This window comes from Papilio xuthus, unplaced genomic scaffold (assembly GCF_000836235.2).
Source record: "Papilio xuthus unplaced genomic scaffold, Pxut_1.1 DF826949.1, whole genome shotgun sequence".
NCBI lineage: Eukaryota > Metazoa > Arthropoda > Insecta > Lepidoptera > Papilionidae > Papilio > Papilio xuthus.
Genome location: NW_013531700.1, coordinates 4,561,600 through 4,578,249, shown reverse-complemented (window position 1 = coordinate 4,578,249; position 16,650 = coordinate 4,561,600).

Below are 16,650 nucleotides of genomic sequence, written 5' to 3'. Positions count from 1 at the left end.
AGTACATGAAATAAATAAATATTATTATTATAAAAAGTTATTTTAATTCCTTAACCTTTTTTATTTGTTAAAATGTCGATAAACTAATCATGGAGTTCGTTACCCGTATATGACTCATCAGGATTTCCCGGATAAGCGTCATGGGGTAAAAGTTAACCCGTCGCTAATGGCGTGAGTCACTCAAAACGTTCGCTTCATAACTTTTTAATGAATGTTTATGCTGACTGTACAAGACAGAGTTAACTGCCACAGTTTGGTCCTGTTAAACGAATATTTTTATTAATTAGGTAATTCTTAAAATTGTCATGTTTGTCATCTTTCCAAAATTAGAAATTTTTTAGGCCTGTTTTTATTATAATAATATAGTGTATTCTAGAATTAATTTTATACCAACCTTTGCTTGAATGTATCTCCAGAACGGCTCTGTGGATCTAGTTGAAATTTCTCATAGATGTAGAACATAGTCTGGAAGAACACAAAGGCTACTAATAAAGTTTTTTTAGTACCTTGCAGACGGAGTCGCGGGCGATGGCTAGTCCTTTTATAAAAGTTGATTGTTGCATTCATTGGTTTTACAGATAACTTTATTTTCCACTAAATATGTTATATGTATTGAATAGAACGTTGATAATAAACTTGCGAGCTTTCGAAAAGCCTTCAGTAAAACCGGAACCGGAAGAATAGCCAGCGTAGTGGTCACCGGAAATGGCTTGCATGGGATATATTTTGCGCCGGAAACAGCGGTCATTTCCGATTCGATCTATTTCCGATGGTTCCGCTGTTTCGAGTTGTTTCGTCATTCGTCGAATTGTTTTGGTTTATTGGAATAAATGATTACTTTCAATGGCTTAATTTGATACAAATAAACAAAGAGATATTATTTTAACGAGTTTTCATAATATATTTACGGAATAGTTAACTCAAATTCAGTACTTTATTTACGCTTAATTTCATCTGAATATGTCGAATGTGTAATCATTTTTTTTTTTTAAATATTAGCAGATTTTTTTGTAAATTTACTAACATTTCTTTTACCGACCTCGTGATCGAAAATCCGTACCCTTAACCATAAGGCTATTGACGCATTAATATAATAATTGCACAACTTATATTTAGAACTAGTAGATAAGGCAACAAAAATGTTATTAGTAAGCAAACTCATAGCAATATATTCATAGCGCAACATTGCTAAAATTCAGCAGCATAACGTACGGCCTAAAAAATTGCCGAACATGCCAAAATATGGCCGCGGAAATGTTGCCATCCGTAAAATGTTAGAGCCATATATCATGCATACATTTACGCAAACTGGCCGAACTGTAAAATGTTGAAAATATCGATAACTGTTAAAAAGATGCAAAAGGCTTTTTTGTTAATTCAAAAACACGTATATTTTAATTTGATTCATAAAAAAAACTACTTATGTAACCAGTCATATGATTTTTACGCTAAGAAATCTTACTATAATAATATGAAGATTTCTTAGCGTATGTTTAGATGGATGGATGTTAGTTAGGTATCTTTAGAAAGTCTGCATACAACTCGCTGAAATTAATCATAGATGTAGAACATAGTATGGAAGAACGCATAGGCTAATTTATTTATTTTTTCATAACTCACCGCAAACGAAATCGCTGGCAAAAACTAGTGAATAATAAAAAGCATAATTCCTATTAAAAATCTTCTAAGTGTTCAAAATTTCATATTAAATATACAATAATTGCTAGTACTGTGTAGTTTGTGGGTTTATATTTTGTCTCTCTTTTTCTCCACCTTTGTTATATGTTCCTTCTCTTTCATGTAACGAAATGTGAAAGACGTAACTAGTCTTTATTTTAGTTAAACTATTAGTTAGGAACTTTTTTTCCTTTATATACCTTATTTATCGTTATATTACTCAGCGGATAAAAAGGCCTAATCTTGCAGATTATTCCCTTTGACAAGTTGAAGGTATTTTCACCTTTTCCGGAGGATATTTCGGCAGTCGACGTCAAAGAACATTTATCAGAGTCGACGTAAATTGAACAGCCCAATGAGGTGTGAACTGAAATGAGTTTCACGGAGCTAATATAGTTTCTAAATTGATTCCGGATTGCTGAACGTTTTCAAAGTAATTTGTCGATATTTACAATATGCTATCGAGGTCCTTCATGACGTTTCGTCGACTCCTTCAATAAAGTTTTTGCAGACTGTCATAGTTTTTACTTTTTTTTATATAACAAAAGGGAGCAAACGAGCAGCGGGAACACCGAGGTTTTCAACGACGCCCATGGACATCAATACCAGAGGAACCGCAAATGCGTTGCCGGTCTTTGAGATAGTGATAAGCTCGCTTCTTGAAGGACCCTAAGTCGTAGCGGTTTGGAAATACCACCGAGGACAGACAGACCAACCGCACGGTTGTGGATTGCCAGCCATCGAGATGAAACTTAACGCATCTGCGGTTTCTCTGGTGTTGCAGATGTCTGCGGACGTCAATGAACACTTTGGCGTTCCTGTATCTCGTTTACCCTCTTCTCTTATATAAAAAAAAGTTGAAATTTCAGTTTTTTTATTAAAACTTTTAAACGTGATAATTAAGTAATATGTTCTCTTTCTAGTACTTCTATTTTTGTGTTAGCATCATTCTGTTTGAAATAACACAGATGAATAATAATTTTTTTGTATAAAAGTTTTGACAATAGACCCATGTTTAATTGCTCTTTTTAAAATATTTATCAGTCCGATATCATTAAGATTCGTTTTAAATTAACCTTTAATCTTCATAATTGAAATTTCAAGTTTATTTTTTTATTTATTACAACAAAATGTATTCTAATAAATTAAGTTTAATATTTGAATCATTTCATAAATATCAGAGACAACCAAACCGCCAATCTGTGCGGTCGTTGCGTTTGTTGTTTGTGGCTGACGTACTGAATGGAAGGATAGGAAAATGTTTAATTTAACATTTGTAATGTAAATGTATTATTTGATATTTATCAGCCAGTAATTCTAGAACTATAGAAAGGTGTGTAGCTTATAAAATCAAGTTTTGCTTTTAAAACAAAATGAGGGGGAGTTGATTAGTGTTGATACAAATTTTACCCAAAAACCTTAAAGATAGTATAACTTACTCTTTAAATAGATGGTATATTAAGAAAATATAAACAAAATTTACCAAATATAATTTTCACTGTAAACCTTAGTCACTAAAACTTGTAAGTTTTCTTTGTAAGGTCAACAACTTGGGAAAGTCCGCTGAGTCACTCTGTGTTTTATTCCGGGAAGGATTTGTCAAGACCGAAGTTACGAAATAAATCAAGTCAATGTACCGGGGATGGGTGTTTCAATTTATTTGATATATACCTCATTATGTTATCATCAGCTCACTATAGGTTCCCACCAAGGAGCTCAGAGCCTACCCTAAGTTAGGGGTGATTAGGCCATAGTCAGCCACGCTGGCCAAGTGCGGGTTGGTTGACTTTACACATATCTTTGAATTTCTTCGCAGATATGTGCAGGTTGTATCAAGATGTTTTCCTTCAACGTAAGAACGTCGGATGAATGTACATATGAAAATCGAAAAACACATGGATACATGGCGGGATTAGAACCCAAGATCTGCAGATTACAAGCCAAGTGCTTAACCCCTGAGCTACCGACGCTCAATATGTACGTAATGTTTTTATATTTTACTTTATAATATTTTCATATAATTTATAATTAATCTTATACTCCGTAAGAAACTTATCTAACACATATCTTACCAAAATAAATGTGAATGGATGGATGGATGTTTGTTGGAATGTATCTTTAGAACAGCTGCATCGATCACTCTGAAATTTGACATGGAAGTAAAACCTTATCTGGAATAACACATGGGCTACTAATAAAGTTTTTTTTCAATGTCACCAGGACGCTTACTTGCTTTTGCTGATTGGGAAATAGAGGGTTGCCAAAATTAACGTCTTTAACTTTGTCTTACATTGTATGTCCACAGTTGTCTCGCTACTTAAAAAGAAATTTATTTTATTAAGCATTATTAAATTATAGTTCATGTTAACATATTATCAGCCTTATAAATGCTAGACGAATACTAGGAAAGGTGATTCAACGGACTTCCCGACACTGACAAAGTCTAATTATTGATTAGTTTCAAGGAATTGAAATTATATAATAGTAATAGCTAACACGCGATTGTAATTTGACATACGGTCCCTATATTTAACTTTATACACAACTACAAGTTTCCTGGGACTTCCTTCGTACGGCATAAAAAAATTCTAGTAATAAAAACAGCCTATATTACCCTACTGTTTAACATAAAAATTAAAGACTAGATTATTCAAGAGTGTCGGTGGCTCAAGGGGTCTAGCACTTGACTTGCAATCTGCAGGTCCTGGGTTCTGATCCCGCTATGTACCAAAGTGTTTTTCGATTTCCGATTTACATATATACATTTATCCGACGTTCTTACGGTAAAGGAAAACATCGTGATGCAACCTGCACATATCTAAGAAGAAATTCAAAGATATGTGTGAAGTCAACCAAGCCGCACTTGGCCAGCGTGGTTGACTATGTCCTAATCACCCTTAACTTAGGGTAGGCTCCGAGCCCCTCCGTGGGGACGTATAGTGAGCTGATGATGATGATGATACTATGTAATTGATAACAACATTATTTCTATTCCACACAAACGCTTAAAACAGCAAAGTTATTCTAAGTCAAGTTCACTTAAGTTTGAATCTGCTAAGTTTAATTAACTACAACACCTGAACAAGCGCAGTACAAGTAGTTAAGTATCTGTCGAATGCACTAATATGTAGTCAACATAATTAATTTCACACGAGGGTTAAATAGTTGGATAGAAATACTGTTCTATCCAACTGCTTAACCCGTCAAAATATAACTCCCAGTGCGACAAAGTCCTTAAGTCAAAAGTTTCATATAGCCACTGATAAAATTTAACATTCTATATGTCTCGATCTTGTATCTAGGATATCCGAGTCGGTAGAGGCACTGATGACGCGCATAGCTCTATAAGAAAATATGTAAAACCTACATCATCATCATAATCAGCCCAGATTTATCCACTGCTGGATGTAGGCCTCCCATCGATTGCCACAATGCCCGGTCCTGTGCCGCCCGCATCCAGTGCACCTACATGGTCATAGAGTATAGCATTAAAACATGACATGACTGCTACAGTATGAGGATCTTCTAACACTTTTTAACCTTAACAGGGGGCGCTAGTGTGCTGTCATAATTTAGTTTGACTTATGCCCATCTGGTCAAATATCCTTGTCGGTTTACATATTCTACATATTTCGACGATTTTAAAAATGTTAAAATCAGTCAATTATATTTATTATTAGCTTTTTTACTTTGCCTATTAAATGTTAATGTGTATTGTCTATTGGTCTGTTTTGTTCCGACATATGTATAGTAAGAGTACTGCACTATCTGCACTTCAATGTTCTGCCCACGTGTGAAACTAACAAGCTCGAGCTGGTATGAAGTGGTACTGAACAAAGCTGTAAACCGTTTACACTAAACAGCAGATCGAGCTCTCAACTACAGATGTAAATAGATATTTAACAAAGAAATATACTTAAATTTTAAGATCTCAGTCTTAGAATCGATTGACAAGGCTTTCCTACTTTTTTTTACATATACGATTACTTTAACTACTTATTTTTATTCCTAAATTGTTAACAATTCCGAAACACAAGTACATACAAAAACTTATAAAAATATATTTTCATTTTTTTGGTTAAGATAAAGCCCGCCTAGTACAATCTGTCAATAACATACCGCTCTCTTTTACTCTGCCTAAATTATAATATGTTTCTTCTCTCTCATGTAACGAAATTTTCAAACATGGCGGACAACCTTTCTAGTCTCATAATAATGTTTTGAATACATTTTAAGTTAAATTTTCAAGATTAATTTAATCATTGCAAAACAACAAACTTTCAATTCGTTACGAACATGTTTCTGAAGTCGTTTGTAGACACAATTCAATTCTAATTCGTTCAAATGTAAACTTCTTTACTTCACAGCTTAACAAATTTAAACTTTCGATTTAATTTATTTAAGATTCAAACTATCTTAAATAAGGTGCACAGATTATTCAAGGAACATGTTTTGAACAGTTAAGAAGGCATAAAATTCAGATCCCAGATACCTTTTAGAAATTGCAAGAATCATTAACAATTTCTTTTTATCAATGTTGGCTACTCTGTGAAATAGCACATATAACAGTGGTAGAGCCCGCTTTAACATCTTCGCACGAATTGTCCCGGCTCGCCCGGTGAAATACCACGACCACACAGAAGACAGGCGTCTAGTGGAAGCAATTCCGCTGCAGTCTGATGAATGTGCGTCCCGGAGGCCTTATTTAACCTCTTTCCCTTCCCACCCTTTTTATTGTAAGGAAGGGATGGGAGGTGGAGGTGGACTTTCCGGTTGGGAGGATGCATGGAGAGGGAAAATATTTTCTTTCCGTGCATCCTCTTTTCCATCGATTAAAGGTGGGCAACGGTCACTTCTCTGTTTCAGCGATTTCAGGTGGCCGCTCGCTCGCGCCACCTCATGATATAAAAAAATAGGATACATACTGTTAGGAAGAAAATCCGAAAATGTGCCAAAGCATTGACCCAACACTAGCCTTACTAAAATGTCGACGTTTATGTTCCCTCACTAATCATTCTGACACTGGACTTTGTAACGAAAGCACGTGATTCGCGTCAAAGGATTCTAACTAATACTGTCTAAAAATGTTAAGTTTTTGATTCTTGCCAGACAGAGAGACAGACAACAAAGTGGTATAAGGGTTCCGTTTTTCCTTTCAATGTATTGGAACCTTTAAATGCATAGGCAATGCAATTAGACTAGAGAAAACTTTTCATAAATCTAATAAAACCGATTAATTACAATTCTTTAATGATTTAAATTCTTCAGTCCTGCTAAGTATATTATAATTTCAAGCCTTATTTATACCGTTTTTGTTTAAGTGATCTTAAGATAAGTAAATCAACCAACATCTTGATGAAATCTGATAAATAATTAACATCAAGCCATAAGATAGCTGATTTTCTCAACAAACTTCAAAGTATTTAGCATTATTCCTTTATTTTGCATACAAAGTAACTTGAAAGGAAAGTTTCACGAAGCTAATGGCCGTCTTTATTGGAGATAATAAAACTAATTATAATTCATAAATGAAAATAGGCTGTATTGAATATAAATTCAAATAAACTTTGAACAATTATTAATTTATTAAACAAGAAATAAATGTCAGAAAGACAAACATGAATACTAGCTGTCGCTCGCGACTCCGTAAGCACGGAGCTAAAAAAAACTTAGTAAGTAGCCTATGTATTCTTCCAGACTATATTCTATATTTGTGCCAAATATCTTCGCGATCTGTTGAGTGCATCTAAACATTCGCATTTATTATTTAGTAAGATAATATAAAAGAAAGTCGTGTTATTTATACTGTTTTTAACTGAAGAACGGCTGCATCGATTTGGGTGAAATTGGTGTGGTAAAACTTCGACTTCTTTCGCGTTTAATTAAATCAATCTATAAAAAATATAAGGTATGTCTCCCGAAAATAGTGTAGCTGCCCATTATAGAAAGAATTATTTAAATCGGTTCAGTAGTTCCGGAGATTACTCAATGCAAACAAACAATCAAATCTAACCTCTTTGTAATAGTAGGATAGATTTACTAACATTTTTTTGCTTTAAGAGTGATCCTTGATTCTTTAGTTTAGTTGTTTTTCTAGTAATTAATATCATAACCGTCGTTCTTACGGTGAAGGAAAGCATCGTGATGCAACCTGGACATATCTGAGAAGAAATTCAAATATATGTGTGTAATCAACCCGCATTGAGCCAGCGTGGATGATTCTGGCCTTGTCACTCCTAACTTAGGGTAGGCTCCGAGACACTGAGGACAGTCAGAAGTGAGCTTAAGATGAAATTTTAATCTATTTTTCCTTTTAAAAATACTTTGAGCCTTAAATCTTATTAAATTATATAACATTGAGTCAAATTATCGTATATAGATTGTGTTGTTAACTTTTTCGATGTAAATACAATTTAAGTATTGAAGAGTAAATAACTCGCTTTAACAACTCGGGAATAAATTAAAACTTCAAAATGGCTTTTAAAGTGACTTTGAATAATAATCGAGTAATAACTTTGCTGATCAGACGCTTGTTATTTTATAATAGTGTTTTTTGTAATCCTGTAACGTGAGTTTAAATATTTCTTATACATTATTGCTATCTCATTTTATTTAAACGAAATGAAAAAGATGACAAATAATTTCTGTACAGTCAGCTGCATAAATTTGTGTACATTTATAAAACTTTAGAAACTTGTATAGGTCATCAGATTCAAAATTACTTATTCATGTATTCGTCAAGAATATCTACTTATGGATAAAAGCATACGAACAAATTCGTGTTTACATTAAAAAAAAGCATTTCCATGTTTCTGAAGCTTTATAAATGTATATATATTCATGCGGCTGACTGTACAGAGGTTGAGACAGAAAAATGTCACGAAACCACAGATTATTTTTGTTAATTATTTAGTACTATACAGCTGCTATTTCCTAACAGTGACACATTCAGTATTTCTAAGATTAGATTAGATTAGATTAGATTCAGTATTGCGACTATCATTGCTTGTTCTGAAAAATTGTCATACTATTCTATGTCTAATTTTCTATCAATTAATGACATTTTTTATATCATAAGGCAAAAGAGCGAGTGGCCACCGGAAATCGCTGAAACAGCGAAGTGACCGTTGCCCATAGACATACGCAATTGCATATGCGTTGCCTACCTTTAATCCACGGAGGAGAGGATGCACAGAAAGAAAATATTTTCCCTTTGCATGCATCCTCTCATCCGGAAAATCCACTTCCACTTTCCATCCTTTCCTTACAAGAAAAAAGGTGGGTAAGGAAAGAGGACTAAATTAGGTCTCCGGGAAGCACATTCATCAGAGGAAACGCGGAATTGCTTCCACTTGACGCCTGTCTTCTGTGTGGTCGTGGTATTTCACCGGGCGAGCCGGGCCGGACGGGACAATTCGTGCGCAGATGTTAAAGCGGGCTCTACCACTGTTAAGCGCCAGACAATTTCGAGTTCCACTCAATTTCCACTTCCCATCCTTTTCTTATAAGAAAAAGGGGAAGGCAAAGAGGACTAAATTGCCTAATGCCATGGAAACGCAACATTCTTATGGTTATTAAAAAAAAAATTAATTAGTTTTTCATATTTTCTTTGTACACTTTCTCATAAATACTCGATTTCGTTTTTGTAGCTGTTACGCTTTAACAAAATTAATTGGAGTTTCCTTTTAAGACAATAAAATTAATTATAACTTCTCTCCGTAAACCGGAGTATTTGATATAAATTTTAACGCCAATTTCGAAACAATTAGATCCGTTCTAAATTTCAAAGAAAACTCTCCCTCAGCTAACTCAACACTTTGTCGGCGTATTTAACAACTCTAAAATTACTTACATTTTATTTATAATCATTTATTTAAGGCATTTAAAACATAGTTTAAAATAGTTTTAAAAAGGCTTCATTTTATGATCTGGCACAGCCTTTTAAGAAAAAACCTCGTCCGTTTATTTGTATTTTTAGGATTCTGTACCTTAAAGGAAAAAATGGTATCCTTATAAAATCACTTTGTTGTCCGTCCGTATGTCTGTCAAGACTCTTTTTTAATGATAATCATATTAATATTATAAATGCGAATGTTTGGATGGATTTATTTAAATGTGTAAATATCGTGAACGGCTCTTGCAGGCGAAATTTGGCACAGATGTAGAATATAGTCTGGAAGAACACAAAGGCTAAATTATTATATTAAAGCTATTATATAAAAGCTAAATTAAAGGCTTTTTTGCATTCCGCGCGGACGAAATCGCGAGTGACAGCTAGTGTGACATACAAACAATACAGAGACAAGAGAAGTTTGCTTTATAATATTGGAAAAATAAATATATCGATGGATTTACAATGAATTAACACATATCGTAAACTTTTATTAACTTTGAAAAAAATTAAGTAAATATATTTTATCGTATAAATGTGTCAGCAGTGAAAACTGACGCTTAATCGTAATTCGTTGTGTAATATCATTTTCTTTACTTACCGTTTCGCGTAAACATTATAATGAAGTTTTTGAAATTTACATTTTGATTGAATGCGGCCCTGTTCAAGATAGAACGTAGAACGTGTTAACTAGATTGAGAGTCTACGTTTCATACATGAAATCCGCCCCAGTTTTCCTTATATAAGTATAACGATAAATAAATAAAAATAAAGCTTATATTATTCGTTAGTAAAATATCTTTAATGAGTAAAAGATTTTTTATAATTGGATCTGTAGTTTTTGAGTTTATCGAGAACAAACTTATAGTCAAATAATTATGATAATATAATATCTACATGATACATAATATGTTAAAAAATACAATAATTTAACAATTTTACTATTTAACTAGCTTTCCTCCGTGACTCCGTCCGCGCGGCAATAAAAAAACGTACTTAGTAGCCTTTGTTTTCTTCCGTTGATACGTTTTGTAGATACCTTTTAACAAACATCCATCCATCCATACATCCACACATTCGCATTTATTATATTACTAAGATATTTTAGATTAAGAATTTACAAAATTGTATTAATTTTATTTGGGAACACTACCGTGCGAGCGCGGCGATTTGGGGTTGATTTTTTACATTATTTAGTTTGGTAAATTATTAGCTTATGTCTTACTTTAAATATATATTAATTTTAGATATAGATTAAAAAAGTTTTAGAGATAAACTATTTTTTAATGCATTCAATATATCTAGATGTCGTTTAAGAACGTCAATATTTTTGAAATATAAAATGTGCCTAACTTGAATTTCAAAGTTTTCAAAACCTTAAAATGTCTAGTCTAGTCTAAATGTAGATGTAAAAATATATTTTAAGATATAAGTTTTTAAGCTTCCAAACTTTATCTGAAAAGATTTCAAACGAGGCGAGAGCAAATATTTACACGCGAAATCCTGACTTTGCTAAATTTCATAGTCATGTGCATCATGTATAAAATTATTTTGCTTTTTAAAATTTAAAGCACTTTACGTGAGTTTACAACAAGATTTCACTATGCGAAACATTTTTGAAATAAAGCGGAAGACGAAAAATTATTCCTTATTTTAAACTAACAGTAACATTGCGTGTGTGAACTGTTGTGGTGTTATCGAGTAATTTAGTAAAAAAAAAACAAATCAGGAAGGTAACATTTGACACAATTCATCGAATTTAGCAATTTTCATTTAATTTACCGAATCCATATATATATAATGAGCGTTGGTGGCTCACAGATCAAGCACTTGACTTGCAATCTGCAGGTCCTGTGTTCGAATCCCGCCATGTACCAATGTGTTTTTCGATTTTCAATTTACATATGTACATTCATCCGACGTTCGTACGGTGAAGGAAAACATCGTGATGCAACCTGCACATATCTGAGAAGAAGTTCAAAGATATGTGTGAAATCAACCAACCCACACATGGCCAGCGTGGTTGACTATGGCCTAACTTTAGGTAGGTTCAGAGCCCCTCGGTAGGGCCGTATAGTGAGCTGCTGATGATACATATATATAAAAGTGGAAGTACTGTATATAATTTCGAGAAAAAAATCATAAATCGTACATGAGAAAAGCCAACTTTTAAAGCTGTTGTCTGTATATCTGTGTGTCTGTCTGTATGTCTATAAATAAAATGTAAATTATCTCCGTGAAATTTCATTTATCTAATAGTATTGAAAACCTCAGAATTTAACTCAACATATTTAAAACGGTCTTTGTAGTTTTACAACACAATAAAGTTAAGTTTCCACGCTGCTACACCGTAGAGGCGGACCTCGCAAATGTTTGCGCCCGGCTGAACACACAGCATCCTGATCTTATACACTAACAGCTGTACTAAACACTTTGTATTATTTAGCTTTGCATAAATAAAGTTACAGTATCACTTCGGTATGAGTTAAACACTGGATCCGACCCGACATCCATCGTCCAAAACAACTCAAGTATTTCACAATGGGTTTGACTTTTTTATATCATAAGTTGGCAAAAGAACAAGATTACCACCTTAAATCGTTACAAACATCCACAATTGCAGTTGCCTACCTTTAATCGACAGAGTAAGGGACCCACAGAAACAGGATATTCTTTGCATCCTTCCCACCGACAAATCCACTTTCCCTGCCCTTTCTTTCCGCAGATTAGTAGTTACAATCATTATTCAATCCTTAAGATAATTTATAATAGAAAATTGTTTTTTTTTTAAGAACTATTCTTATTATTTAGATTGGTTTAAACCATACGTTTTGAACAATTCTTTTGTAAGATGTATGCACGCAGTTCGTTCTTTTTGTTGAAATTAAATATAAAATTTATAATTTCTAGTTTAAAATTTCTTACAATGATGATAGTTATAAAAGAAATAAAGAAGTCTCATCAAGAAACTATTTTATCTCCGCAACAAAGTGTAGAGACGAAATTAAAAGTGCAAAATTGAAGTTGCAACTTAGAGAACTGCTTAGTAATTTAAGTTAATAGTTGATGCCAAGTTATTATAGCTTTGGTATTACTTTATAATTCGAGTACATGTATAATTATAAGCAATATTTTTGTTTACATTGTTGCAAGAGTGAGTAACACTAGCTGTCGCCCGCGACACACGAAATTAAAAAATCTCAGTAGCCTATGTGTTCTTCCTGACTATGTTCTACATCTATACCTAATTTCAATGAGATCCTTTGAGCTATTATGGTGATACCTTCTAACAAACATCCATCCATCTATCAATAGATCCAAACATTCGAATGTTACTTCTTACTAATATTATAAATGCGAATGTTTAGATGGATGGATGTTTGTTTGAAGCTATCTCCAGAACGGCTGAACGGATCTCGATGAAATTTAGCGTAAACATATAACATAGTCTGGAAGAACACGTAGCCAACTTAATTAAGTTTTTTTTAATTCACAGACAGCTAGAATATTATTCAGAAAGATAATCTTTAAAATATAAATAAGAAAGAATCATATGTTTCAGTAGTTAAGCGTCAATAGCCTAGTGGACAAGGGGACGGATTTCCAATCACAAGGTCGGGGGTTCGAATCCCGCCATTCGACTATTGTCGTAAACCATATCCTAGCACAAGCCTAGAGCTTAGTTGGTAAAAGAAATATTAGTAAATTTACAAAAAAAATCTGCTTATATTTCCTACAAAAAAAAAAGTTGTAAAATTTTACGGTTATATTTAATATTATACATTAAACCTCTTTGCTGTGTAAAATATTATGTTTTCATATCACGATTTACTCCAACGAATGTTGAAATATTTCTTAAGGCTGAAGCCACGCCACGTAAACACTATAATGAAGTTGTGTGGATTTACATTTTGATTGAAGGCTACCACGTCTACTGGAAGGAAGGTGCGACGTGATAACGAATTAAGGAGACTAAATCAACAAATATTATTTACTTTTTTACCAGCTTTCAGTTTTCATAGCTATAAATCTTTACGAAAACATTTTAATTGCTTTGCCGTAGGTTTCCAAGACCAATATATTCGTTTAAATCATATTGTTATTTTTGTTTTTTCAAAGATAATAGGGATCCACGATCAGAAAAGTAAGTTTTTATGTATTTTTAGACAATATTAGTTAGAATCATTTGGCAAGAATGACGTGCTTTCGTTAGAAAGTCTAGTGTCAGAATGATTAGTGAGGGGACATAAACGTCGACATTTTAGTAAAGCTAGTGTTGTGCCAGTACACTGGCACAGTGTCGGATTTCCTTCCTAACAGTATATAGGTTTCGAAGTAAAAAGACTTGTCAATGTAACTGCTTGAAGCTTAAATGAATGAACCGATTTTGACGAGAGAGGTGACATAGTAATACATATTCCTTACTTGACTGTTTTAAGTTTTTTTTTTAAATTTAATAATTAGGTTTTGTATCGTGTTATTAATCTAGTTTACCTATATACATTAGTACAATCTTTTTACAATAGTAATATTTTTTTTAAATAATATGTATGTAAAAACATTCGATTAACTTTTAACAAGATTCCCTTCTTTTGTAGACAGAATGTAATACTCGTTCTTTCAGATATCGTGTGAAAGTTTTTCACTTTCAAAGTGACACTTGTTCGCGGCCCGAGGCGGCATGTGACATCTTGCGCCTTCGACTTTGAGATTTGCACTGGATGTAAAAATATGTAGAAATATTCTATTACATTTAATAAAATGATTTCTTATTTGGACTTTTATTTATTATATATGAAATTAAATTCGTGCATTTGTATTTTTTTTATTATAGAGAGGCAAACGAGCAACTTGAATACCCCAAAAAAGCGAATCGAACGCTGCACAAAGACATCCGCAATTAACTCTCGCAATGTTCTCGTTAATATTCGTAATGGACCCTCAAAGATTTTTTTATTATTGACATATGAAAATTATAATTATTATAATTAGCCGAGGCATTCTATAAAGTCAATAAGACAACATAAATTATCAATATATGACAAAGTTTACAAGTGATAGGAGTGTCAAATTACCAACAACAGTGCACAGAACAAGTCACTTGCAGTCGAAGCTAAGACTTATGTTTGTTGGGAAACTTTGGCAGCGACATTAGTATTTGAAGCGTCGATAACATTTATTTAATCCATGTGAGAAGTAAGTATATATAAATATTGGTTTTATTAGAACATTAAATCTAGCTGTCGCTGTCCGTCCGCGTGAGATTAAAAATAAAAAAGTAGCTTATGTCGTCCTAGTAGTCTTCCAGACTATGTTCTACAGCAATGCCAAATTTCAGCGAGATCCATTTATCCGTTCTAAAGATATCTTCTAAGAAACATCCATTCATACGTCTACACATTCGCATTTAATAACATTAGTAAGATAATATAATTATAGTTATTTTCATCTCATCAATAAGTCCTTAAATAAAATAGTAACAATGTCATGCAATGTACTTCAAATGTACACATGCCACAACATTGCTGTGATTAATTCGACAGGCGTTGTTAATAAACTACATTTGAAAGTAAAATAACCTAAAAATGTGTATTTTGAATTAAATTAATGTTTGCATGAATGGATGGATGTTTGATTGAAGATATCATCAGAACGGCTGAACGGATCTTAATGAAAATTGGAAGAACAGATAGAGTACTATTTACCTTTTTTTTAATTGCGTGCGGACGGAATCGCGGGTGGCTGCTAGCATTTTATAAAGTTTTAACAAGATGTTATAAAATTAATAATCAGACCTATTAAAGTAACTTCGAATTTTTTTATGTCCTTAATCAATCGATATTTATATCTAATAAAATAAATAAATACAAAAGTAATAAAATAGTAGAATTCTTTCACTTTTACCAACCGAATATCGGCGTGAAACATTTCCACAAAAGTCCAGAAAAGTCTCGAATTGTTAAAATGTATGGCAAAGAAGATAGGAAGAAACGGCTTGCGACACGCCGCTTGAGGCGGCATGGAACTTTAGCCACGAACAAATGTAAATCTAACATTTGAATACTTTGTGGGTTACATCTTGACATTTTACCTCAACGAAATAAGAAATTTAACCTAAAATCACGCATATTTTTAAAAGAATCTCTTCATGTTTAAACTATCTATTCATGTCAATGAAATTGAAGTGTGTGTTTGTAATATTAAAAAACCGTTTTTACTACATGTACATATATGAATATGGTACACACATCAAAATCAGATTTTTCACAAATTTTGTCTATATGTCTGTTTGTTTGTTGCGGCTAATCTCTTAAATGGATGGACCAATTTTGACGGAACTTTTTTTGGCAGATAGCTGATGTAATAAGGAGTAACTTAGGCTACGTTTAAAAAAATTCTAACAGTGTTAGAGCGCGCTTTAACATCTTCGCACGAATCGGCCCGGCTCGACCGGTGAAATACCACGACCACACAGAAGACAGGCGTGAAGTGGAAGCTATTCCGCGTTTCGTCTGGTGAGTGTGCGTCCCGGAGGCCTAATTTAGTCCTCTTTCCCTTGCCACCTTTTTTCTTATAAGGAAAGGATGGGAAGTGGAAGTGGACTTTCCGGACGAGAGGATGCATGGAAAGGGAATATATTTTTTTTCGGTGCATCCTCTCCTCCGTCGATTAAAGGTAGGCAAGGCATATGCGGTTGCGTATGTCTATGGGCAAAGGTCACTTCGCTATATCAGCGATTTCAAGGTGGCCGCTCGCTCGTTTGCCACCTTATGATATAAAAATATATATATCTTAGAAAAACAAAGTAATATTGCAATGTCGAATGACTGTCGAAAGAACGCGGACGAAGTCGCGGGCACGACTAGAAAGTTAACATAACATCTGTCAAGCAAAAATCATCGATCTTTGAAACAATACTGTGTTTTAATTTATGTCACGGCAATGAAATCCCACGGTTAGTTACTAAATTGTATCCATAACAAATTATGAAAGAAAATAATTGCAATAATACCGCAAACGTAAGAGGCTTTTAATTTTCCTTTAAAGTTCTTTATTGTTATAAGATTGATAATCCAATTTGT